The following is a 26802-nucleotide window of genomic DNA, read 5'->3' on the forward strand; positions in this document are numbered from 1 at the left end:
TTTTTCAGTCTTGTCCTTTTTCCAGATTATGTCCAGCAACATTTGTTCTTACTTTCTTCCCTGTTTTTCACTTTCTCCTTACCTCCTCTATTAGACTTTGTCTTTGAGCTACACTGGAAAGCCTTATGAATTAAGTGATGCTGAGTGTGTGAAGCTGGCTCTGCTGGATGATTACATGTGGGCAAAGCAGGTTTGCAGTAGGTATAGCCTATTTCTCTTCTTAAATGGCAGGGTTTTTTTGCATTTCACTGGTGGAAGTGGCCAGGTGAGACATAAGATGGATGAAAACTGAGCTGCTTTTGTTCAGCCACTGAGTGGGTTTTGCACCCAATACAAAACTAAGTTTTCTTGTGCACCTCTGATCAGGAGGGAAACTCCGTGTACTCAGTGCAGTGTTTCATTGAACTGTGCTAATGGCTGTTGTCAGGGGAATCCGACAGGCAGCAATACCAAGTTTAGTTAAGGTAACTACTTGAGGCGTAACAGGAGAGGTGTCTGAGTGAGCCTGGAAAAGTGGAGTTATCTGACATAACAGGTCAGAGCAGAAATGTGGCCTGAGTACAGGCACATACACCTCAGCATTGGCCTTGGATGCTGCTGGGGAGTAGGGCTCAGTTTTAAAAAAAAAAAAGGCCTTCAAATACAGTAAAAGCCAATAAAGTGATTGAAAACTGTAGTGTGGAGGTTTCCCCATAGAATCTTTCACAAAGTGCAGATTTGACAGCGTGCATGTTTGAATGTAGTTGTTTCATAATTCTTATGAAGCGAACTTTAACAAAAGGTAGGAAAGCTATATTTTCAGTGCTTTGACTAAAATACGTTTGAGAACGCATTTGACTTCTAATTTTCCCTTTGTTTTTTAAACCTCTAAAAAAAACCCCTTAACCCTCAAAGATGTTTGTCAAAACAATTTCTCCGTGAAGCTGAAATTATTTTTCTAAAAAACATTGACCTTTTATTTCAAATCAGAACTTAGTTAGGACTTTCAATGACTAATCATTTTTCCTTGCTTAAGAGCCATTTAATATCCATACTATTTCAGTTCTGCACCAAACTTTGCTGTGTAATCAATTTTCCATTAGAAGGATCACCTGCTTAGCCCATTGCCATGGATTAATAATTTAGAACAAGGTTCATCTTTAAGCCACCAGGAATAATCAAAAAGTTGAACTCCTACATAGCAAAAGAGAGCTGGCTAGAAAGCTGAGTCCTGTTCTCCTCTAATGTTGTATACAGACTTTTCTGGCTTGTCAACGCAAGTAGAGTTGCAAACAGGCTAGTTTGCAGTCTGCTGTTGCTAGTAGGATTTGTTTCAGTAAACTCTTTGTTTCTGCTTTGCAATAGTTGTGACTGATTCCCTAAGGCTCTGGCACCCTTTACCCTTTTCCACCATCCCCTAAAAAAGCCGTTTGTTGTCATGCTGTGAGCCAGCAAATACAACATGAGACTTGCATGCCCAGACATGCACAGCTGTACGCAGGCATGGCTTAACCTGCTCTGGAAGAGCCACAGGGCAGGAGCTCCTCTTGGGTGAGTGGGGTGCAGTGGTGAAAGACAAGCACATTTGAGGAAAAAGGGAGCGTGAATTAAGTACAGTGTTTAAAACACCTTGCTTCACTCATTTCTTCACCAAGGCTTGCTTTCCTGTGTGGTGTTTGTTCTACCTAGAGGTGTTGGTATTGTGTTGAATTCTGATGAGAAAGCTTGAAACCCCAGGCACGGCATTTTTTGGAATTTTTTTCAGTGGGAAAGAACACCTGTCTATATTCAACTTGCTGTGTCTAGTCACCTGTGATAACACTTCTTCCTTTAGCAGTTGAGTCCAGTGGGCTAATTTAGGATGAAATCTAAAACTATCACGAGCCAGCACTGCATCTGCTGCATCCATTAGTGGCAAGAGCAAGGCAGACTACCAGATGAGTAGGGGCTGCAGAAATTCAGGTAGGTCAGTGCTGCTGAGAGGAGACGAGATGTATTTGTAGCAAGGTGAAGCTGTTGCATTTCTTTCTCTGAGTTTCTGAACAGAAGTATGTGCTCAGATGTGTGGTGGGTCATGTGCAGTGTGTCCAATGCATCTGTGATGTAGTGTAAATGTGCAATAAATCCTGTACTGTTGGGGCTTTTAAATTTGCCAAGATGTAAAAATCAATTTTAAAGCAGGCAAGCAGTAGGTTGGACACTCCTCAGTGGCAGTGAGCATGGGCTGAAGGGTTGATTTGTATACAGTGGAGAACAAGTGAAGGATTTCTGGGCAGTCCCTGTCCAGACATCTCAGATGAGCCTAAAGAATCTATATTTCAAAGGGGCAGAAATGGCCACCAGCCATCCTTATGGCAGCTGTACAACAGAGCTCCCTGGGGTCATTTGACTGACACAAATTTCTCTGGTTTCTGCATGAGCACCATCACCACCTGGTGTGTTTTAAATCATCATCTACCTGTAAGCAAACATGCTTTGTACAAAGGGTTAATTTCAGAAGTTATCTGTAAATGACAGTGAAGCGTTGAAAATAAAGGAGTTACCCCTAAGAAACTCCTAGCACACAGTTAGTTGTTAGTCCAGATTAGGGGGGAAAGTGAAGATTTCCAGTGGTAGGTATGGTGGTTAGCTTCACTGATGGGCAATAAGAGATTGGGACCAGGTTGCCTTTAGCATTTTGGAAATTCTTACACAGTTATGCATATACAGCTGTTTTTAAGGCGAATTGATCTGGCAGTATTCAAGTTGGAAATTATTACTCTCCTCTTAGAAGTAAAGAAATAAGGTAGAGACAAAAGAATGTGAACAGGTCAGTGGGTAAGTAACACAGGTAGAAAAGAACTGGGGTTTCTTGAGAGCTAGTCCAGGAAATTTTTCCTGAAGTAGGACAAATTACAGTTAATTCTGAGTTTGCTTCAATCTATGCTTGTTCCAGTCTGAGCAATGAAATTGTGCTGGAGGAGGCAGTGGTAGGAATTGGTTCATTACACATTATAAGACAAGTTCATTACACATAAGACAAATAGGGAGCTGATTTTGATAAATTAATTTTTCACACATGAACTCTAATGTAATCATATGCTCCTTCTGTATAAAGTAACTTCATTGTGTTTCTTCCCATATTACCTGTGAAGGACAAATCGCCAATCCCATTGAGTGCCCATGCTTGTGCTTCAGCAGGTGTTTGACATCACTGGACTTTAAGGTCTGTTTGAGGAGGATCAAAACCTGGCCTTGATGAGAGTTTTGGAGGCAAGAAAGGCCACCATAAATTACTTTTTAAACAGCTTTGTGTCTATGAAAAGCTACTAGTGAGAACTCCTGTCTGCCTCCTGGGCAGGTGGATGGGGGAAATAAGTAGCTGTTAGCTGATTTTTTTTTTATTTCCCTGTTTTCCAAAGCGTGTTTCATTATGATTATTGTTTATAATGGAAAGCGAGAAAACACTTTGGAAATGACAAATACCAAAGTAGCTTGGAAACCTGCTAAAGATCCTTGAATAAATGTCTATGTGGCTTTTCTACAGAAAAATATCAGAGTACTGCAGACAGATTTTCAGCCAAGTAAACAGATACAGATGGGAAGAGAGATGCAGAAAGGGCTGATTTGGAAATGGATTTTAAATATCATTAGCACTTAATTTTTACCATAGAGAGTATATCTGCATAATGATGGCAGCGGAGGTGAGCGTAGCACACTGTACTGTAGCACTGCTGGAGTGAGAGAAGCAGATGCAACTCCATTAGAATTATAGATTTTTGAGCTTTTCTTCTAGGTGTCAGACCTCTGTAGCTCTTCTTGGCTTGTAATTCAAGGCTATGCTCAGGAGGGAAGTATATTCATCTCTTAATGTGTTTGCACAGCTCCCATAAGCGTTGGTGGGAATTATAAATGGACTTGGAAGGAAAAATATACCTCTTAATGTTGTATTGTAGTTTCAAGTCTCAGTGCACAGTGGGATCTGTGCATGTGTGTCTGTGTATACAATGCCTGGGGGACATGGCTTCAAAACACCTTATTACTTGGACAAAAAAGGATGGTGACCTGTCTTGCTGCTTCGTATTAGAGTTGCAATATTTGTGAAGAAGTGGGGGAGAACTCTGCTCATGTTTTACCTTAGAAGTCTGGTCTTGTTAAGGTTGAAAGATCCTGTAGTGACCAAATCACTGGCGCAGGGAGTAACACTGACATAAAAATAGAGCATTTTAGGGAAATAACATTGCTTTTCTGTGAATTCAGAGGTCCAATGAGTTTCTACAAAACAGAGCTTGTTAAAGTTTAACTTCTCAACCCACCAATCTTTTTAAGACAAGAGTGTTCATGGTAAATATCCTCATCATTCAGCCAAACTTAGGAAGACTAACCTTAATTCCATGTGAAGAAAAGAACCTGCAGGAAGTACTTTCAGAGAAGCAAGGAAGCACAAGCCCTATTTCTCCCTTGCTGTTCTCTTTCCGAATATCATGTACTCATACCCCCATTGGCTTGCTGAGAAGCCTGCACAAGGAAAAGTAATAGCCTTAGTCTTATCCATTCTTCTCCTTTTAGTTGTTTGTGCTGTTGCTTCACTCCTGGTCCTCAGGCTTAGAGTCAAAACATGTGGAAGAACACAAGTGAGGAAGAACTCCTTTCACACTGTTCTTCATGTCCCTCTATGTGAATCTAATTTAGCTCAATATGCAAGACCTCAGCAGCTTTTTCTTTTGATTAATATGCAACTATCATATCAACAATTTAAATTTACTGTACCATGCTTAGTTTTATCTTCAGTTCTGCTGTCAAGGCATGTATTCCTTGAATTAATATTCTTCTAGGTCAAGCCATATTATGCATGAAAATATGAGAGCCCCTTGGAAGGAAGAAGAGGTGTATGGTCTGTTTTTAACACTACAGAGGCGCAGGGAAAATTTTCTCTAGATCATATCTAATGCTGAGCCATTCACGGTTCATCAGTGGTTTTTATTTCTTTTTACAAAAAGACCAATACCATAGAGGTTTTTTTTTTTCCCCAAGGGAAGACAGCAGACAAGCCCTACAACTGTACTTTTTTCAGTTACTGTGACTGGTTGGTCTTCCGTTACTTGTTGTGACTTTCAATCTTGTTTAAGATTTTGAAGAAGCACCTTGATTTCATGAGGGAGAGCATGTTCCTTATCTGTTTGTACAGGAGATGGTAAAGGAAATTTGACGAAAAGGATAAAATATTTTCTGATTTCTGTAGTCTTGAGCAAGATGTGCTTTGAGTACCAGGAGCAATATTGCTGTACTAGATGAGCACAGCACCTTTACAGATTACATGGCCTGTTTCTCAGCTGGGCTAACTTATCCTTATGGTTGGCTGATTCTCAAGAAATGATATTCCTGTATGGCTGGTGTTGCACTGCTTGTTTGGTTCTGGTGGGCACTATAAGCTTCTTGCATTCCCAAAGTCTGAAATAGGGTTTGGATCAAACTGCTGCAGAATGGCTGTTTCTATTATGACTATTTTTTCCCTGAATGAAGTATAAATACAACTTAGATTGAAAGTGAATTTGAGCTAATGATAAATGCAACATTCACAGCAATTTGTAGCTAGCTTTGTCCCCCCCCGGTCTGGATGAGGAGGCTATGCAGTTGCTCAACCACAGTGACTGTAATGAGGAAGGCAAAGCCCCTTATCTGAGCTGATAAATCCTCATCTCCTTATATCTGTCTTCAGCACTGTCACTTGAATGCTTGGCTCTGCTACTGCATTTTTCAGAAACAGGAGGTAACCTTAGACTTGCTAAGCATGGTAACTGCATGCAGCATTTCATGCAAGACAACCTTTACAGAAATACCTCCAATGTAAAATAACTGTTCCCAGTCCTCTAGCAAAATGCTACTCTATTATTTGTTTACTACTTTGGGACCACACAAATGGTTGTATTTGTGAAAACATGCATCTCTTGCTAAAGAATGCATTATCTCTCAGACTGAAGTGCAGTCAATTCCACCACCCCTGATGAAAATACAAAACAGAACAAAGTCCAGGAAAGGCCTCTCATGGAGGGCCCCTGGAAGTGTCTTCGCATTTCATTGGATGATCAAAGGTAATAGCTTTAAGTGCTATTTTTAAACCAACTGTCTATACACTTCATAACTTCATTTAGGCTGTATTTCCTGAATTTACTTGTGAAACTTATAAGAGCTAATCTAGCTATCAAAAGCCTTACTGGAGCATGCCTGCAACTTTCCATGTGCTCATCAGTGTCAGGAATACCTCATTTTGGTGACTGGGTTAATTTGTTCAAGAAATTCGTATGGTCTATATTCATATTTTTGTCTCACCATTTTAAGCACTGTTCTGATACACTTCCAAGTATAAAAGCAAGGTTGACTGATCTTTAAGTCTTTGGACCTTCCTTCTGTCATCTTTTCTAAGAGTTGGTGCTCTGTTTGCCCTTCCCTGGTCCCCCAGGAATTCCCTGTCCTTTGAGTTCTCAAAGATAATTGCTAATCATTCTTAGATGGCCTAAGTTAATTCCTTGAAAGTGCATTTCATTTGTCCCTAAAATTTGACCGTGTCTAACTTAAATATTCTTCAACCTGTCCTTTTCATAGTCCTGTCCTACACTTTTATCTCTCAGTTAATATTAATTGCTCAAATATCTGGCTGTAATTAACCTTAGTGAAAACTGAAGAAAGGCGGGCTTTGGGTACTTGAGCTTTCCTGCATTTGCCATTATTTGTTTGACTAATATAAGTGAACTTGATGGTTCTTTGTCTTCGATAAATGCATCATCCATAACAGAACTTTTTTTCTTGTTTTCATTTACATTAATAGCTGGTTATAACTTGCTTTCTGTCTCTGCCTTTTCAATTCTATGCCTACATACTTGTGCTATTCTTTTACACTTGTCCTTAATTACATTTCCACTTTCAGCACAGTTCCACTTTAAATACAATTCCCTTTTATCTGGATTGTTAAAGAGGTCTTGAGGCTCTTTCTTCCATTTTCCCTGCACCAGATTTATTTGATATTGTGCCCTTAATAGGCTGTCCACAACTACCAGCTGTCCTATGGTTTCTTTTAGAGTGTGTTTTAACCCCAGGGACTGCCTTGACTATTCCTCCAAATTTGCTGACATGTCCTTTTTAATATACATTTTCCTTTTTCTGTTCCTTTGGAATTATGAACATAATTGAGTTTACATCTTCTGCCTTCAGATTTTCAGCCAACAATTCTTATTCTCATTCTTTCACTTTCTTGCTTCTGTGAATAGACAAAGCCAAAAAACCTAGAGGTGCTGATTCAAAGTGTGGAAGCTTATAGTACTAAGTGTCATTCAAGACTTTTGATGGGCAAGTCTATCTGCAGTTTGGTCATACCTATCCGCTGATAAAAATAAAGAATCACCATTTCAGGTGCCTAAACTGGCTGCATAAGAAACACAATTGATGTGGGTACTTAACATGGGTCAGCATATACAAAGTATGAAAAGCTGTCCTAGGCGTTCAGCAAGCATGACAGCCTGTTCAGTGTGGTGCTATGCTGTATAATTGCTTCATGCAGTGAGTAGATGTCTTGGTTTTGCTTCTTTTTTTATAAGATAGTCAAGCTGTTGGTTGTATGCAGGTAATACCCAGCATGTGTTGGGAGGACTCTGAATGGGTCAAACAGTGAGATGGAACAGGGAGGTGAACTACCAGTGTTGGCCCTGGTTTGAACAAGATTTCTTTAATGAATTAAAGTATGAAATAGGAACACAATGAAATAGTCCCTGCTGACATGCATCACCTTTCTTCTCCTGGCTGCTTCTGCTGATGTGAGCCTCCTTGTCCTTCCTATGCCTTTTCTATGTCTGTTCCCAACCACCTCCTCAGCAGAGCCAGAGCTATTTCAGTAACTGCAGCTGTGCCACTAAATTGTAACTCTCAGATTTTTATTGGAAAACTAAATTGAGATATGCTTAATGATCCCAGGAGAAGGATCTCCCAGCACAGCATAATCTAGCAGAAATTTAGAGTGGCAGTCTAGTGGGGGCAGCAAATGAAGCAATGCTGGGAATCCACGGTTGCAACAACAGCTCAAATTTAAAACATTTCTGGCTTCCTGTATCTGCATCTCACACAGCTATCAGTATCAGCTTGTTCTGTAAGCTTAGATGGCTCTTCTCTTCTTTAAAACCCTTCTCAGAAGCTCCTTGCTGCAGCCCTATTTGCCAATTAGCCTCCTGTTCCTGTTGCATGCAGAGACATCATTTTAGGAAAATTCAATACTTATTATTCCACCTCTGGAAATGAGCTGCCTTGCTTTTGTCATGCCCAAGGAGGGTCTTTGGCCTTCCAGGGCCACAGTTCTATTACCTCCTACCCATGACTGTACCATGGGCAGGCAGGCAGAGGCCATTTCATCATTCAGTCCTTTATGCCCCAACCAAAACAGGATTGCTCTGCCCCTTGGAATCTGGGGGAGATGTGTAGAGACATCTGCATCCATACTGGCCCTTGGCTGAGGGTGTCTCCCAGCAGCTCTGCTCCATCAAAGCCATAATGCTGCCTCATTCCTTCCTCTCCCTCCAGAAAAACAAAATCAACAAAACCTTTGCTTCCCCATGTGCACTGAGCTGCACAAGATGTAGGAAGGAGGGGAGCCTCCTTTGAGGCAGCATGTCACAGGCTGCATGCATGGCTGCTGTCTGTCTTCTTAGGAGTGATCATGGAGCCAGATGTGGGGACTGAGGCACACCTTTCCCTTTAGTTATATTGAGCTATTACCATCTTTGGAGTCGCCTTGAAGAGAAGGTGCTGCAGATGAAAGGAGTTTCCCCACATTTTTTTATGCACAAAAGCTCTTCCTCATCTTGTGCAAGGCCACCTTCATGTGCATGGACTGAGAGACAATGTGGTCCAAGTAGTATGTAGTCAATTCTACTGGTGTACAGGGAGAAAATCACGGTGCAAGAGTTGGATTAGTTATTACAACTGAAATCAATGTGGTTATGTCTATCCATAGCTTTGTGGTCTGACCATCAGAGAAGAGTTGGACCAGATGGATGGGGAGGGGGAATCACTTGTAAACTGCAAATAAAAATGTTTCAATCTCTGTAGATTTGGCACAGAAATAAGAAAAAAAGCATCTTTTTATCCCCTAGAAGGTGAATAAGATTGTCCATTCCCAAAGTATATTAAATTATAGAACTGACCATATATTATTCAGTGTTTTGAAGTACATTCCTTTCTCTTTACTTCTCTTTCAAAATCTTCAATCCAGTGTCCACTAGACCAGCTTCCCAACTGGGTTACTGGTGGGTAAATTTGTAGTTGCAATGACTTGATGTTAAAATGATCTTTTTTCTTGCACCTGCATGGCATACAGCCATATCTTTCAGTAGGCTGCTACTAGTAGGCTTGTATCTATAATTTGCATATTGAAAGCTGAAATGGGAAGATGTTTAATGTTCCCTGTTAGTTTTTTAATTAAGAAATGAATATGACAAGCCAAGAAGACCTTGAATACTGTGTATGTGCTAAACGCAGATACAGATAGAATTATTTTTTAATTTTTTGTTAACTGTGAGCCATATCTCTTTCCCATTGCTGTCAAACAGGCAGTCCTGGAAACACTAAAGCACCTGAATGATTTTACTTAGGCGAGTGGTTTATATTGATTAGGATTGGCACTGGATTAATTTGGAGGCTCCGGAGCACTCAGAAGTTCTTAGGAACAGGAAGAGTTTTAGTTTATATTGGGTTTACTCTTTGGTAAACTTATGTAGAGGAACTACATTTTCTACTGCCTTTCTGAAACCCAGTGTTAATTTGTGGTGGTTTTTTTTTTTCCAAGCACGGTCATTATTTTGAGATAAGACAATATGATTTGGTATTCTCTGCATCTTTTGTGGGTTTTATCATGTTTGCACTGCAAAATTACTTTTTAAAATCTAAATTTGTTAAAATTTTTTTGTGTGGTCTTTGTGTAGTTATAAGCATGTAGGAAAAGAGAAACTTATAAAATTGTGCTCAGGTTTGTCTGGAGGCAGACTTGGCTGGGCCATACTGAATCAAACTAAATCTATCCAGCCTTCTTCCAATATCTGGTTATTGCAGTTTGATTTCTATCATAAAGCATGTATTCACTATATCTGAGGAAGAAAACTACTGGGTTCAGTGTCTGCAATTGGAACTATTTGACATGGATTTTGGAGTATGAATACGTAGACAGGAGAACTACGTGCATATGCAGTGACTGAGTTTTCTAAGGAGACTTTCTAACATAGGTGGCAATTGTCATTATGGATGACAATGTGTAGTGACAAATAGAACCACTTAAGCCTAGAAGTTGGTATTTTTAGCATATTTAAATTATTCAAATCTAGTTACTTCTAACTTTAACCTGCTGCCATGGCAATAGAGCTATATATTAATAGACTTAAGTATGTGGCTGACTAATCAGCTGCAAGGTCTGCCTACAGGGTGTAGGGGTGTTTGTTCAGCTAGTTCCTTCCGCATTGCAAGAAAAAAAGCAGTGTGGAGACATCCAGGCCAGTTCAACCAACCACATGATCGCTTCAGCAGTGGCAAGTGTGTATTTCCCAGAATTTGTAAAGGATAATTTCAGAGTATAGATGGCTTAACTTCTCTGCATATTTAAAATAAAAATTCCTCCAGTAGGTGTATAAAGCAGTTACTAATGCGTTTCACCTAAATGGGAATTACTTTTATGTGTTCATGAGTCTGGCAGTGTAAGAGGACGCATTAGAAGAGCTGGAGTTTTGTGTGCAGTTTCTCAGCCCTAGCTTCCTAGCAGAAGGGGAGACTCTGCCTTTTCCCCTGCTGAGTTGCTCCTTGCAGAACAGCAGGTTTTGCTTTAGCACAGTCAGTCCCTTCCTTTCAGACGGGCTCGTGCTCTTGCAAGGGCTGTGGGATTCAGCTCTGTCTGTAAACCAGAGCTTTGTTGCTGTTGTCAGCCACTGCTGCTCTTTACTACACAGCTACAAGTAAAGGGCACCTGATAGAAAATCAGAGCTCTTCCTGACAAAGTATATTTTCAATAGGCTTTATCTCTTAAAGTGTAGTATTTTTGATTAGTACATAGAAATACTATCTTTGTGATTAGATGTTACATGTTTAACACAACGCTGTAAGGTTCTGCGGTCCATGCTTGTATGACTGCTAATAAAGAATTGCCTGAAAATTTAAAAAAAGCTTAGAGCTGAAGTTGAACTGCCCTATGCAGTGCTTTAGAGAAGGAAGTAGATGTTTTCCTGAGGGAACCTCCCCTAGACTTTATATTAGCCCCATCTTGGGTCAGGACTTTGAGGACTTAGTGCTGTGTTTTTAATTGAGCAATGATGTGTGTAATGGGAAACCTATACACTTGTGTGTCTCATTGCTGGGTCGCGGGGCCATCACTTAAACAGTTCTTTGTACCTGGAAATGCAGTACCCTTTACCTCATCCAGTAACCTTGGAGAAAGTTCCAATGGGTCTTGATTTTTATCAGCTGGGGGGATAATACTCTTCCACTTTCTTCTCTACCAGTCATACTTTTTTTTTATGGTTATATAGCTTTTAAACAACCACTGAGACTGTAACCTGCATGGAAGAAATTAATCCCATCCCTGACCTTGGTTAGTTTTCGAGCAGAGATTTGGAAATCCAAGCTGCAATTCTGGCTCTTTACTGCCAATTTACTTTCACAGGTTTCTGAAATATTAATAACTGCAAGCACTGTTACATTAAATGTATCTGTCCACTAAATAAGTGTATGTCCTCTTGGCTATTTCTATATCCATTGTAACAATACCTGTAAGAATAATTCCCAGTGTAGCCCCAATTAGTGTTTACATCCTGCCACCAACTAAATAGCCCTCAAGTCCCCCTCTTCATCAGAAGCATACCATGCATTCAGGAAAATCATAATCAAGACACCCATCAATGAAAATCTAAGAAAACGGCTAAAACTAGTTAGTTTTCAAAAAAAGAAAACCCTTCATTTTCTTTAAAAACAATTCCCCCAAATGAAACCGTAAGTCAGCTGAAGTCAAGAGATTAATAATAAACCCATAAAAGACTTGACCCTGAAGTTTTAGGTCATTCATCGAAAATTATTTATGCTGTACACTACTTTAACCTTTCTTCCCTCTTGTCAAAAATAACAGATCTAAAGGAGTGAACTGTAGTCCTGAAAATAAAAATCTTCCAACGATTTGCCTTGTCCTATAAAAGCTTCTTATTCACAGTACTCAATAAAAGCATTTGTCAAGTAAGTGGAACCAAGAACTCTTCTATCCAAACTATGTGAATAATAATTAGTGCAAAACAAAAGTGTCACTTGAAAAGGTTTTTGGAACCTTTCCAGTAGTGATCAATATTTGTACTCCTTACCAAAACTAAGGCACTAAGCAATCTCATTAGTTCAGACTGTCCAGGGTAGGTAAAATGAGGACAACGTGAATCTGTATGAAGGAAAAAGTTTAGGGCTGGTTTCCAAACACCACCCCTGCCCTCGCCCCCAGGGAGCTTTCAAAGAGGCTGCTTGACTTCTCGCCCACCCTGGTCCTGCAACCTGAGTATATGAGATGGTAGTCCTGTTTACTTTAATAGGACTTTCATACCAGCATGGATAAAAGTTTATGAATCAAGGCATTAGCTGATATTTGTGGCTTCTCTGTGAATTGATTTCTTGCAGACCACAGTGAGATCTGGTTATGCTGGGAAATGTCAAGACAGTTCTGATATGAAGACATTTCTCTTGTTTGTTCCAGTGAATAGCTGCATGATTTTCTGACAGCTTCTGACTCCTAACTGCATATTCATATGTTCAAACAGTGAACTCTACATCTCGGACAAAAATCTGAAGACAGCTATAAGGATGTTCCCCTCTGCCCAGCTAAAGGATGAGGTAAACTAGGCATTCACAAGCCCGAGGTTAAGCAAACCTGAAGGCATTTAAGAATGAAAATACAGGTTCTGCTGCTTGATGATAAGGACCCCTTTGAGTACCTGATAGCAGTAGACTGTATGTCAGAAGACAGTCATGATGCTGAGTCACAGCCATAAGTGGCTGTGTTGTTTTTCCACTGGTCTGCCTTCACAGCCAGCAATTCTTATAGCTGCTCTAGGGATATGCTGGTGGCATGCATTTCAAGACTTCTGCAAAAAAATTCCAGTCTTTCTAGCATTTATTTTATTTTTTAGATTAATACCTCAGCGTTTCTCTTCCACCTGCCTCTGACCCTTCTATAACACATGGGTTTATTGATGATAATATTCACTAGAATAAAACCTTTGTAAATATTTAGCAGTATATGCATGAGTGTCTCTGTGGGATTTGTGGTGTTCCGCATTGGTGTAGGAGCCCTAACTCTGAACATCCCAGCAAAGCAACAGACATCTTTCATGGCTTGTGTCTAAAGAAATGGGCGGAACTCTGACAAGTGAGTTAAGAATTCTTAAATTTCTTATATGAAAAATAACTCAAGAAATTCTTTAAGGCTCTTTACTGTACAATATCAGTAATGCATTGTCTCTGTCGGAGAGAGCAGTAGCCTTTGATTAAAAACTGCATAGCCTTGGACATAAACAGCCCAAAGAAATTGTCTGTTCTCTTTGCTGGCAAATGCAGACCTAGTGGCTTATATTCTCAGTGAGCATTTGCTCTGCTGTTTCTAGAAGTGTGAAGGCCAGTAGTGACCTTTATTTTTTTCATCTCTTCTGCTGTCCTGTTTCTGTAGGGTTTTTTCTTTAACCTTCATCTTATGGCACTGATGTTGAATGCAGATGAGCCATTGCTTCATCCCTCTCAAAGACTGTTTTCAGATAATTAACTGAAGTCTTAAATAAACATTCTGGAACTCTGAGGCTTTTTTTATATGATGAGTCTAACCCTGCTTTGGTTCCTGACCACTAAGAAACTGCCATGCAGTTGATTCTGAATCAGTATCTTAGCTTCTTTTGACTACAAAAAAAAATCTACAACTGAAGAATTTAGATTCATATTATTCAAGCATCTGAAGCTCGGTGCAGTACAATTGTTTGGTGTAATTATTACTTGTAAAGTGGTAGTAGCAAGTATAGAAGCACCAGCAAATTCTGTTGAGGGATGTTTGACTCCCTATACAAAACACAGGTGAAAAAATGTTGCTAATTAATGCCTATGAAGTATTTACTTATAATTATATCTGTCTCCAAAGACTGCATTTTCATTTTGTTTTGCAGTGCTGGCTCTGACTCTAGGAAGGAAGGGAAAATGTGCTCTTTATGGCTAAAAGTGCTTTTCTAAAGTGGATATTTAGTGGTGCTCTTGACAGGAACTTATTCATCCAGAGAAAGTCAATAGGACAACCGCAACAAACCCAGCAGGATCCTTACACTCAATACTAATGGCAATGATGCTTAGTTTGGAAAAGCAAAAGCACAGAGAAGCCTCTATAATATTAGAGGTTACTTGCTCTTTAGTTCTGAATTTTACCTTTTGTATCTCCTACATCCCACTATACAAAGATGAGTGTGATAAAAAGCAAAAGCAAGGGGGGGGGAGTAATGAGTGCAGAAAAAGCTGAAATGTGTCAAAATTACCATTACCAACAAGTACAATGGATAGCTAAAGGGGCCCTTTCAACAGGGAGTTGTGTATGTTGAATGTATTCCCTTTTCCCTAAAAGATCTACAAAATAAAATGAGGCTTTATTCAAATGCTGCACAAGAAAGCACTCCAATTTTGTTGACTTTCCTTCCTTACTGTGCTTTCCCTGTGCCTTTTTCAGTTAACACCTTGATTTACACTTTTGCCTTCTGGGTCTGGACGTACAGGAGGGATGTGGCAAAAGCTGAATTCCCCACTCTTTTTTTTTTTTTCCATGCCCTTGTGGTGGTGGAGTTGTGTTCTGCATGCACTACTCACAGCTTTGAGAACATAACCCTAAATGTGAGCTGCTCTTGTGGTCTGCTTGTCGGCTGCATAATTTAAACATTAGGAGATTGGAAGGAAGCAAAGGGTCAGAAATCAATTCTGCAGTTAAATGGCTCAGGGGACTTTATTTCTCTGAAAGAGGTAAACAAGTCTTCCTGTAGTGGGGCTGGCATGGAGGGGAATGATCTGCAGAGGAGAGTGAAGGGGTCTGGAACTTTAATGCTTAGGAAAAAAAATACTCAAGCACTCACATATCCAGCCCATATCTGCTCTCTTCCATATATTTCTTCTTTCGTCTCCTGCAAGAAGAGCCTAGAGCTGAGGGGTTTTTTTTACCTTTTTTCAGTGGATTAGAGCTCCTCTTACGGCCCATTGGGATTGGCTTGTCTCTTGCTGCATAGGGACTCATTAAACATAATGGGCCTGTGCAAGGACAGTCGTACTTTAAATAACACAAATTCTGACTGCAGTGACTTATGTGTTCCAAGTGAGTTTGCACTCCAAGGGAGGTGGGGTAAATGGCTCAGCACTTGTAATATGGTGCTGGAGTTGCCCCTTAGAGCTAAGGAAAAATGGGGAGAAGGAAAGGGAGGGGAGATGGAGGGAAGGAGGCAGTGGAGCTGAGTGTGAGGATAACGGGGAAGTGGTTTCCTTAGCAACAACAGCACTTTGGATGGTTTCAGACAAGAGTACAACTGGGTACAAAGTATCTGATTAAAATTTATTGCAGGGGATAGAAGCAGTGCAAAGCCATAGCAGATCCAACCTGTGTGCAGAAGAGCAGGTGCTGGAGATGTAAAGTGATTTGAATGATTTCTGTATTGTCTGGGCCATCTCCTGTGCACATGGAGAAGAAAAGAAGTTTGGGAAGTGGCAGGTGGGTGAAGGTGGCATGACCAAACTCTAAAGGCACAAAAAAATCACAATGAAATGCATGCCCTGTGTTCACAGTTTGGGGAAAACATACAGCTGCCTCACATAGAAAAAATTTCCTGCTACAGAAAATAACCAAAACTGTTTAGCTAGGAGATACATATTTTTTTTCTTCTGTTGAGATGGACCAACTTTTGGCAATAGTAGTTGCTAACTGTACTACTGTGCTTCTATTTGTGAATTGAATTTTTCTTTCATTTACCAAGGTAATAAATAAACATCCCAACCACATACTCTTAAGCCAAAAATAATTGCTTTTGTTTACAATAATACTAGGTCCAGTGGTAAAAGAACTGCTATTAATATTTAGACCTCTGCTTTCCCCCTAGGGTTGCTGTTTGAAAATTTACCAGGTAGGTGTTGTCTATAAGTCTTTTAATTAACCTAAGATGTTGGCTAGGTTATTTTTAGTATTTTATATATTTTATATTTGACAACTCCTGTTTTTGAATTGGAGTAAGATGCTTATTTCTGAATGTGAATACTTAAGCCATCATTTAGATGCCTAAGAGTCCATTTTAGATATTGAAAGTAAATGTCAATTTGATAGTCATGTACTTTGTGCTTAAGTTTCCTCATCTGTAAAATGGCTGTACTATGTCTCTATCTCGCAGGGATATTGCAAGATTTATTTCTATAGGAAACAGAAAATGTTTTGAGTTGCTTGTATGGCTGTGTAAGCATAAAACACTATTACAAGGAGAATGTCAAAACTTTGGATTTTTATCTGAAGTCTTGAGTCTTCAATACTGGACTTGAAAACTTATGACAACACCCTTTCATGCAATATTCCCATCAGATTTGCTGTTTGTGAGTGTGCTGTGGTGCATAAAAAATACCTGCAGTGAAATGCAACTCAGTCATACATTTCTTGGTTTGTTTTTGGTTTTTTAGAGCTCTCGGATGTTGCAGCTCAGAGCAGATATGGGTGGGTAGAGAGCTCAGTTGACCTGTGAAGCATAGACTATAAAATAAAGATCATCTGAGTACTCATTGGACCCCAGGAACTGCAAGATCATAGGAAAACTCATTTGGTCTTTTTAAGCATATAAAATTCAGTGTGAAAGGAAGGTGGGTTTGTAATGATGTCATTGTCCTAATGTAAAACCATATGTGCTTAAATAAATACAAATCACTGGGAAGTTCCCATGAGTTACTGAAAGTCAATAGGGTGTAAGGGCCCTGAGCGACCACCAGCCTGATGAGCACACGTTAGCCTTTCCAACCAAAGGAAGCAAGGGGAAGGTTGCACAGCTTGTGACACTTGCACAGGGCCATCCACACATCCTTGTGCCATCCCACTTCAGGCAATTCCCTGGAGGCATTATCACTTTTTCCTTTGTGGTAGCGAAGTACACAAACAGTCTTGGATAATGAGGATCCAGTCTAATGGATCAAAATAACACTGCATTTTACCAGTTGATGTTGAGGTAAGGTCCTGAATCCAGAAGTACCAGCAAAAATACATCAGGCAGGAATGTATAATAGTAATAAAATAGCCAGGTTCTGAGCTAGTCAGTGAATACAACCCATAGCTGAATGTCTTCAAGGTATGTTTCTTTGATCAAGCTGTTTTTGTTTAAATAAAAGTTCTTAGAGTTACTGCTTCCTCCTTTTAGTAATACCAAGAGCTTTGAAAACAGCTGCTATTTTGATTTTTCATTGTTTGCAAAATATCTGTTAGCATCCTTAAGAGTTAACTAATGGTATTGCAATTTCCTAAATTAGTATGATAATCATAAGCTAGCAGAGTTCAAAATAACTAGCATGTCAGCAGCAGACTAATGGGGCTCTGTGCTTCACAATCTTAATAATAATAGTATAGGGATAGCTAACAACTGTAAATATTCCCTACATTTGAGGAAACGTCGTATTCCTTAGCTCTTCAAAGCAACCAGAACGGATTGGTCCTATCTATGGCACTGTCAACCTCTTGTACCATAATGTGAATCAGATATTCTTCACTTGGCTTTGTTGTATTCCTTCTAGACTGACTGGTCTACCTACTGTGTATTTAGATATTGCCACTGGGCTGCCTTTTACGAGCACAGGGCTTGGAAATCTGGCCGGGGAGTGGGGAAGGGTATGGAAGAAGCTTGTGGCAAAGGTGTGCAAGCCACTGCAAATGCTGACATCTGAGTGTCACTTTTCACAGGGCAATGCCAAAGTGAGGCCTTCCTTCCCACTTGCTCAGAAGTTGTAACCCATTACTCCTCTACATCCTCCACTGTAACTCCTCTCCTGCCCCCAGCCACCCCTGAGCTCTGAATGAAGAGATAACGACGTTCATAAAGCTTTTAATGTTACTGCTTGTTGCATTGTAGTACCATGTATGATAGATTGATACAGCAGGATTAAGAAATAATTTATTATAATCTTCATCAATTTAAAGTCTCCATTTGATTTAATGAATTGAGAGTTTATCGGAAAAGCTTTTATCCACGGTCATTGATTTGAGTTTCCTTGGCCTGGCTTCTGGAGGAGATGCACTCTAACTGGTTTGAGATCAGGAGTAGTGGTACAGGTCAATTCTTGTTTGCATTTCTAACTAGGGGAAAGTAGCAGGCAGGGCTGCAGTCTGACCTGTCTACTATTTATCTTATGGGTATTTTAAGTGGTATGGTATAGGAGATAACATGTTCTGTTAGGAAGGCATCAGTGTTACAAGAGCTGGAAGATGCATGTTCAATCCCCATCTTACCTCTGAGTTCCTAAATAATTGTCTAGATAATCTTGGGCAAATTAATTTTTTGTTAACCTATTTCTTATCTATACAATGATAAAGAAAAACAGAAGAGCATTTTGAAATAATTTCCTTGTAAGCCAATATTTGAGGGCATGCCAGTAGATCAACCTGGTACAAGGGACACACATATCAGAAGGTGCTTTGTCTTTGTTTTATAGGTCATTTTAAATGACAAAGTCTACTGTATGGAAAGTCTATTTTAAATAAGGCTAGCTCTAAAAATTCAATATAAATTAAGCTTTTAAATTAAAATTTAGTAGCCCTAACTTTTATAAAGTGGTATAAAATATCTAGAGATAAGATTAATGTTAAAATGCAAAATTATTGTTTTATATTTAACTGTTCATTATATGTAAATGCTTGTATTTTGGGTAGCCACTCAAACAAAATAAAAAACAAAGAGCAGAAGTTGAAAAATATGAAGATATACCACGGAAGTTGATTCATAGTGTGTGTGTATGTACAAAAAAGATAGGTATAAGAAAATAAAAGATCCTCAGCATGAGTATTGCTTACATGCTACATTATTTAAGTTCCATTTTGGATATAGATCTCGACACTGGATAAAAAACAATGGATTTTGTTTAAAATGCACCTAAAGCTTTCCAGTAGATTTTTATTAAATTTGAGTCTTAGGTGAGATCTGAGCTATATTATACAGTTAAAATGTAAACTCTAACTCCATGAGTTCAACACCTTAAAAATTGTAGAGGTATTTCTGCTACACAGGGAAAGTCACACAGTTCTAGTCAACTATTAGAACTGTCATATTTTTATGGTTTTACTTTACTGCTGGATTGAGTTATTTGGGCTAACAGCATTCCCTTTTCCAAAGGCGTACCATGGAACTCCGTTTTCCTGCCTATGTGGTCCAAGGGGAATAAATGAGAGAAGTGTATTTTCCCTTCATCAAAGCAGGAGTAATCTTGCATCCTCCAGTTGCACCACAGGTCTCTGCTGCATATTTTATGCATCTCTACCAAAAATCAGTAGAGAATAACAGAAGCGCAGAACATACAGCAGAGATCCAAACTGCGCTTGAATGTGGATGAGAGGGAAGGTTTATCCTTGTCTATGGCACTGTTAGTGATGCCAAATTTAACAATGATTTCAGGATGGGTGATGCTGATTCCTCCCTCTCTCCAAGTACAAAATGGTATTTGGTATTAGCGTTCTTTGCCACTTCTGATTATTGCTATTTAACACACTAAGCAAGTTTGGCTAGCTTTTTCAATGCGTAGGAGAGGGTCCTGTTTAAATTTAAACAAGGTCTCTCATTCTTTAATAGTTTGTGTGAAAATATTTAATGAAAATTGTTTTGTGTCATGGAAAGGCTCAAAGGTAAAACATACCATCCCTGAGTGCGTAGCAGAAGAGGTCCTCTGATGTTTGGGGAACAGGGTTATTTAGATGGCTTGCACAGGAATTGCCCTATATGACCCCACAGCATTATGGAAGTGAACTGGAGAAAGAGTGGGTCAAGGAAGGTATGTTTTGGCAGGAGGGGGATGAGGGTGAAAAGGAAGAGCTGGGAGGGAATGAAGGCTGCCAAAATAGCAGAAGACAAAGTTTATCAGCAGAGCAGAAGGAATGCCTTGTTAGCAGAGGATATGCAGAGCACCTGGCAGTGCAAAAAGTAATTGGGGCTGGCAGCTGAAGGAAAAATCCCTGAGCCAGAAAGTGGGAGGTGCCCAGGGTGCAGGAGGAGGGTGACCTGGCAGGAAGGCAGGGAAAGCCAAAGGTAATCTTGGATGGTTTAGCTCCTGCACAGCTAATATGACTAGGAGAGACTGGTGATGCTGAAGCTACTATTTGAATTTTTCTTTGCTTTTATTAATGCAGTGCAATACAATCTTTCCTCTCCAATAACATTTTTATATGTATGTGTGCCTGTGCATTAGATATATGCATAGATATTGCCTCCTGACTAATTTCCCAAGGAAAAAAAATTTCTTGAATTACAGGGAAGGTTTATAATATCTTTTAAAAGGTAACTTGCAAAATAAGTTTGAAATCAATGCATCTTCAGGCCTTCTCCCTTCTGAATAAAATAGAGGGTCCTTCCTGTACAGCTTCTAGTCTTGTGTGATACTGTAAAGTTACTGTGAAGTGAGGGAATTCAACTTTCAGGGTGCCACGTATCACCATCAATAGTCCTAAATATTGAGTGGTTTATTTATAATTCCAGCATTAATCCTTATATGAAGGCAATGCCATACTGTACCTCAAAATCCTAAGGGATGGAAATCAAAGAAATTTTTCATGGAACTAGGAAGCATTTGATATGACAAATACTTCATAAAATTAGAAAAGCCTTATTTAAAAGATGAATCACACTGAATTGTAACTGCCCTGCTGTGCTTTGCATTCTGTCTGCTGATATCTAGTATTTCAAGTGCATATATCATCGACCTCCTTATCTGTACTTTACAATCATTTTCTTCTTTTTTGGTGTTGTTACAAAATTTTTGCTGATCACTCATCTTTAAATTTAAGTTTTGGAAGTGTTCAGTGGTTAATTTAAAGTATGCTTAAGGTAACATTTAAGCTCAAATTGCTGTTCTGGGATTTCTGGGGAGGAGGAAGGAGAACTTTATTTTATATACTATCTTTTCCTCCAAGAACACCAGGGAAAACAGATCACTGGTACAATCCACACACATGACAAAAAAAGATAGTGTTTTTTCTCAGTAATTTATCACTTTCTGTATGATGGAAAGCCTACTTTTCCAAAAGAAATATCAGGGAGAAAAAAAACAAACCTGAAACAAACTCATATTCCATACAGGTGAGAAACTTGATGACTAAAAGACAAGCTTATTTCCTGTGTTTCTGATGGAACTTGGTCTGCTAGTTACAAATTCTAATGGGGATGCTAAGGTATGACCCTGCTCTGTAATTATTGTCTAGTTTGTTGTTGATTTTAAGGGAAAGATGTTATTCCATAAAAAAATCTATTTGGACATTTCATAACATATCTCAAATGAACACCATTTTCTAGCATGTTTTCAACCAAGCAAAATGTGATATGTCATCGTGACTGTAACAGAGAACCATATTTTTAAACAGATGTCATTTTTAAGATTACTGTATTCCATTATGAATCACCTCTGTTGGAGGGAGAAAAAAATTCATCTCAATGTACAAAACATTATACCTGAAACACACTGTGTTCTGGAAACAGTAATAATAGGACACAGTAGTCCTCCTGTGCCAGCCTCAAATGCCAGTACCTCTTCAGAGAAGAAAAGCTCAGGTCTTGGAAGATATCACTAGGTATTATAGATATGAACTTTTATATCAAAACCAGCATGCTGCAATACCAATAAAGCCTTTCAGTATAAACAAATATAACTGACAGTGTTGGGTGTCAAATGATCTATAAAGTACTCTATTTCATATAAGATGACTGCAGAGATTTAATAGGCAGCAGAAAGTTGCTATAAAATGCCATAATGTTGCACATAAGAGAGCTGCTAATTAGAATTGTCAATCAGAGATTGATCACTACCTCATAAACAGCGTAAGATGTTGCTGCATCCAAGCAATTGTGTTATCTTAAGGGTACAAGAAACTGCAGCATTCAGCTCCTAGCTGTCAGCAGGATTTCACAGAGCGAAGGTCTGTTCTATCACCGCAGTCTGTTCAGCAGCCCTTCCGAGAACACCTAGGGCATCGTGAGCTTCACAGGCTGCTGATAGAAAGGAATGCTGTGCTGTAATGTAATATATATCTCTCAGACTTTTTTAATTTAGAAAAATAAATTGTAGTGTCATGTTTACTCCCCCATTTTCTTGCTTTGTATATCAACACATAAAAGGAAGACCTTAATGGAGAGGTTCTTCCCACTCTGTGGACATTTCTTCCTCAAAGTTTATGTATTGCTTTCTCTTAGAATCACTTTGTATTTTCTTGTGTGGCGTATTGGGAAAGAATTGTGCCTTCTGTAGCTGCATACCAACAGGTGAACACTGTATTGTTTGTAGAGTGTTCTGGTATCATGAAGGAAAAAAGGAATATATCTGAGAGGATATATATGTATTAAAAGTCTTGATAAAGACCTATAGGAAATATAGGGTGAAGAAAGTTGGTGCCTGCTACTTTCAAAATAAACTGAAGACTAATTTTATTGTAGATTAACAGGGGCCTGATGTTACAATGTTCTTTCCTTTTTGAATTCTCAGTATTATCTTGTTCTCTTTATATAAATTGTGTCCTCAGAATAGGAAAGTGTCTCCCCAACCACCTGCAGATATCAAAAAACAGACTGGTTTACTGTAAGAGGTTTGGGATGGCAATGCCACATAGCTACTGAAGGGCACAACATTTGGAAATAATTGTGTCCAAAATATTTGTATTTCTCCATGTGATGCTCTGCTATCAATATCTGTAGAGTGTCTGGAAGGAAGAAATTCTAGGGAAGCAATATTTTATCTCTCTGGAAAAAGCTGGTGTGGTAAGTCACTGTCAGCTCTGCTGAAAGGGGCAGAGCAGAGATCAGGGTTGTAGTTTCAGTTCCCACCAAACTAACAATAAAATGACTCTGCTTTAAACTTGTGGAGGATTGGGGAATGTTCGGGTATCTGAGAGAAGGCAGGGTCAGACTAATGTCTATAAATTGTAATGGTGGAATATTGGGTGCAAGTGGACTATTTTGGGATCCAAGGGTGGCAGAGTAATTTAGGTGGGAAGAGGCCCCAGGAGGTCTGTGGTCAGATCTAGCAGTCGGCTCTGAGGTCTGACCCACTTGCTCAGGGCTTGATCCACTCAGATCCTGCAAATCTGAGGCTGGAGATGGTGTGACATATCTGGCAAGCTGCTCCCCTGTTTGACTGTCCTCATGGGGAGAAAGTTTATCATCGTATCTACTCTGAATCACTTTAATTTTGAAAGATTAGTGTGATAGATGAAAAGATGATGGTGATAGTGAATCATTCATGACCAAAAATAAAATTACCTTAAGATATTGTCTTGAAGAAAGACAACAAAACTCATCCAGATCCCAGATTTATTTTATGGCAGCTGTGGCTAGTCATGGGAAACAATGACTTGCACTTAAGGCTTGTATGCAATGTTTTGCAAAGCAATTCTCAAACTGTAAGTGTTAGGAAGGTTAATTTAATACAGAATTAATGAAGAGACTCTATTACTCATCCTCCCTAATGTTAATCATTCAAAATGTCTTTAGTTGTTAACTGACTACTGTCAATTATCATCTCTAAGAGATGCTGAATAGGTAATTTCTTGTATACCGATTCTTGTCAGTATTTTATAAAACAGTCAGCATCTCATTCAGAAAGCTTGAATTTGGAAAGCACAAAAAGCCCTGTTCGAACAGATGGTTTCTGTGATTGACGCCCTAATGCACAGTTTCAACTCTGTCTAGTCACTTTAACAGGAAAGTGTTTTAAGGATTCACCAGTTGGCTTGTCAAATTAGCATCAGGGACCAGTTTGGGTGTAAAATCACAAGCATAAATCATTTGGTGACCTGAGGGTGGATGAAGTATTAGCTAAAAGGAAACTTTTAACTTGAAGAAAAGCCTTTTCTGTGCTCTGATAGCATCATCAAGCAGAGAAGTTGACCAGTTGGAGCTGACCTCTTTTGTGCAGGGTGTGTGTCCCTCTACACTGAGGTCATGGAGGTGCCTACTGCTCTACCAGGAAATAATGGAAGGGCTAGAAAGGATATTTGAGAGTCCTTAATGCCAGGGTCTGATGGCCACACAATCTTACTACTGTTGATTTTGACTCCAGACCATCCTTAAGGAAGGGCTGTTTAGGAAGCAATGTTTAACTGACATGAGTGGTGTAATACCGTATAATCAAGTATGCATAGTTTAAGTATAACAAATGTCAGATCCTTTGTGCTGCCTCCATTACTTTGTTCTCAGGAAATTTGACTTTCGTGTAGCAAATGCTTGGCTTAGGTGATGTTCTGTTTAGATATTTTTTTTTTTGTGCAGAAAGTCTTGGGGGAGGAAGAGGGAGGAAGATGTGGCAAACCAGCTACTTCAGTTCACTGAAAAAAAACATATTTAGTTTTTTGCTCAAGACAGTTCTGCATTATGAATAGTGCCAGAAGACTTCTCTGAACAGAATAAGACCTAGAAGAAATCCTGCCTCTTAAGGGACATGGCTTTCCAATTCCTGCTGAATTTTGTGAGAATATTTTTATGCCAATAATAGATGCCTGACATGAGAGAGAGAGCTGTAGAAACTGGAGGGAAAAATAAAGGCAGGGGAGAGGAACAAGAAGGAAAGAGTAGGGATAAAGTGAAAAAGAAACAGTAAATAAATAACAAGGGAAAGGGAAAAGGGCAAAAAAAAAAAGTAGTAGTATTTCAAGCAGTTGAAGATGGAGAGGGATGAGTAGGAGGTGGCAGGTTCAAAATAAACAAGCTACAGAGTGTGGGGGTAAGCTCTGAAACTCCTGCCACAGGATGTTGGGAAAATTCGTACTCCCCATTGCTTTTTCCCAGTCAATATTATTTCCACATGCTGTACATGTTTAGCTTAGATGTCTTTAGGAGAGGGGAAAATAAAAAGGCATAGTAAAGATACTTTATGTTCAGGTAGAAGCTAGACACATTCATTGAAGAAAAATCCCCTGTGGGTTACTTGCTATTTGGAAAGCACATCTGTTGGGTGCTGAGCTGCTGGTGATGGGATGGGCAGGGGCAGGCTTTGGCTTTTGCTCCTTGTTGGAAATGGGAGATGTGGTCTGGCACTGCTGCTCTGTCCCTTTAGGGCTGCTCCTATGTCAGGAAAAGAAAACAATGCTGACAGAAAAGCATGATCAGTGCATGCTGTGAAGGAATGTTTATAGACTTTAAAAAGAAGGGTGCAAGCAGAGCCAGAAGATTTCCAAAGGGTTAATATCCGTTTCCCTTTGCTCTTCTTCTGGCACATGACCTCCCTGGCTTTCAGCTCCTTCCCTTCCTCCCGAAGAGGTGGCTTCCATTTGCTGCCTTCTTTATGACATTGCTGAAACCCATCATTCTCCTTAAGTACACTTTTGTCCTTATGGCTCCCTAGGCAGGTATTATCTCTCACCACTCAGTATTTAGACTTACGCTGTGCTCAAGTATAGTTTGTGATAATCTCCTTCACTCTGAGGAATTCCTAATATATATCTAGAGCATATGCAAGGTTTTCTTTGGAAAGATGTACATGAGGTACATCTCTCTGAACTGCATGCATTGTTCAAAAGTGTTTTCAACAGTGCAATTTAGCTGTGAAACGGTCATTTGAAATGAGAAGATCTTGCTAGGAACTTGCTTGTAATATTGCTGTTTGCTTGATGCTGAGATGCCGTAAGGCTGTGCTCATGCAGGAGAGTGAGCTCTCCTCTCTGCAGTCTGAGAGAGGATTTTCCAGCAGCACCTTGGTACAGGTCCTGTGCTGCTGTTAATGGCACACCCTCAGCAGGATGAGCAGGAAACGGGATCCTGCATCATTCCTTTACAAACCTTGGTCAGTTGACCAATGCAGAGGTGTGAGGTGGTAGAGGAGCATGGGTGCTGCAGCCCTGGCTTAGAGTGAAAAGGAAATCTGTGATTTTGAGTCATGATTTTTTTCTCCCCTGTTAGTAGACCAGTTCCCTTTATGTACCCTTTACTAAGGGCAACACTGTAATCCAAATCTTTTTTTCTTTATAGTCTTTCACAGGTGTGCAATGTGTTGCTTTGCAAGCAATGGGCAAGCTTTCTTTGAACCCAATTAATTTTTTCTTTGGTGATCTAGGGAAAATTAACAAACACATGTTTAAAATCTAAAAGTACTGTGCACAAATGCTTTGCAAAATGTCATCTCTGCTTAGGCTGAGAATAATTATTTGAGTTCTGTGTAAGAAATACACTGCTGCAAATACAATGAAATGTATTCCAAAGTTCCATATCTAACATGCAATCAAAATGGAGAGATTATATGTGCCTATAAAACAGAAATACTTTTCTCTGCTTCTCAAAGATAATTATATATAATTTAACATATATAGAATATAATTATAAGCTGGGTGTTTAATTTCAAATCTGGAGTGATAAAACCGCACACAGTTCTAAAGTGAACAATTCGTGTAAGTTTGCAATCCTTTCTAACCACTTCTTTGAAACAGTATTGCATCACAGACAACGTTTTATCTGTTACACATGGGAATTAAGTGAGTGTTACTGAAAGTATAGGGGACTGTTTACCTCAGAAAAAATTACAGGGTAATATATATGAGTAATGTCAAAGTTTAACTACCCAAACCATTGTTAATTACCC

At 39.3% G+C, this 26802-nt stretch overlaps 1 long non-coding RNA gene across 3 annotated transcripts in view; it reads left to right on the forward strand.

The window, feature by feature from the left end:
* LOC148052394 (uncharacterized) overlaps window positions 1-26802 on the forward strand; it is a 48939-nt gene that overhangs the window by 14569 nt on the left and 7568 nt on the right. For all 3 annotated transcript variants that reach the window (XR_015699180.1, XR_015699179.1, XR_015699181.1), the window contains 2 exons: window positions 15587-15733; window positions 16119-16142. This is a non-coding gene — a long non-coding RNA (uncharacterized LOC148052394). The remainder of the gene's footprint in view (window positions 1-15586; window positions 15734-16118; window positions 16143-26802) is intronic.

The sequence above is a fragment of the Nipponia nippon genome, unplaced genomic scaffold, assembly GCF_047370975.1.
Source record: "Nipponia nippon isolate SJK-2023a ecotype South Korea unplaced genomic scaffold, ASM4737097v1 scaffold_5, whole genome shotgun sequence".
In the NCBI taxonomy this organism is placed as follows: domain Eukaryota; kingdom Metazoa; phylum Chordata; class Aves; order Pelecaniformes; family Threskiornithidae; genus Nipponia; species Nipponia nippon.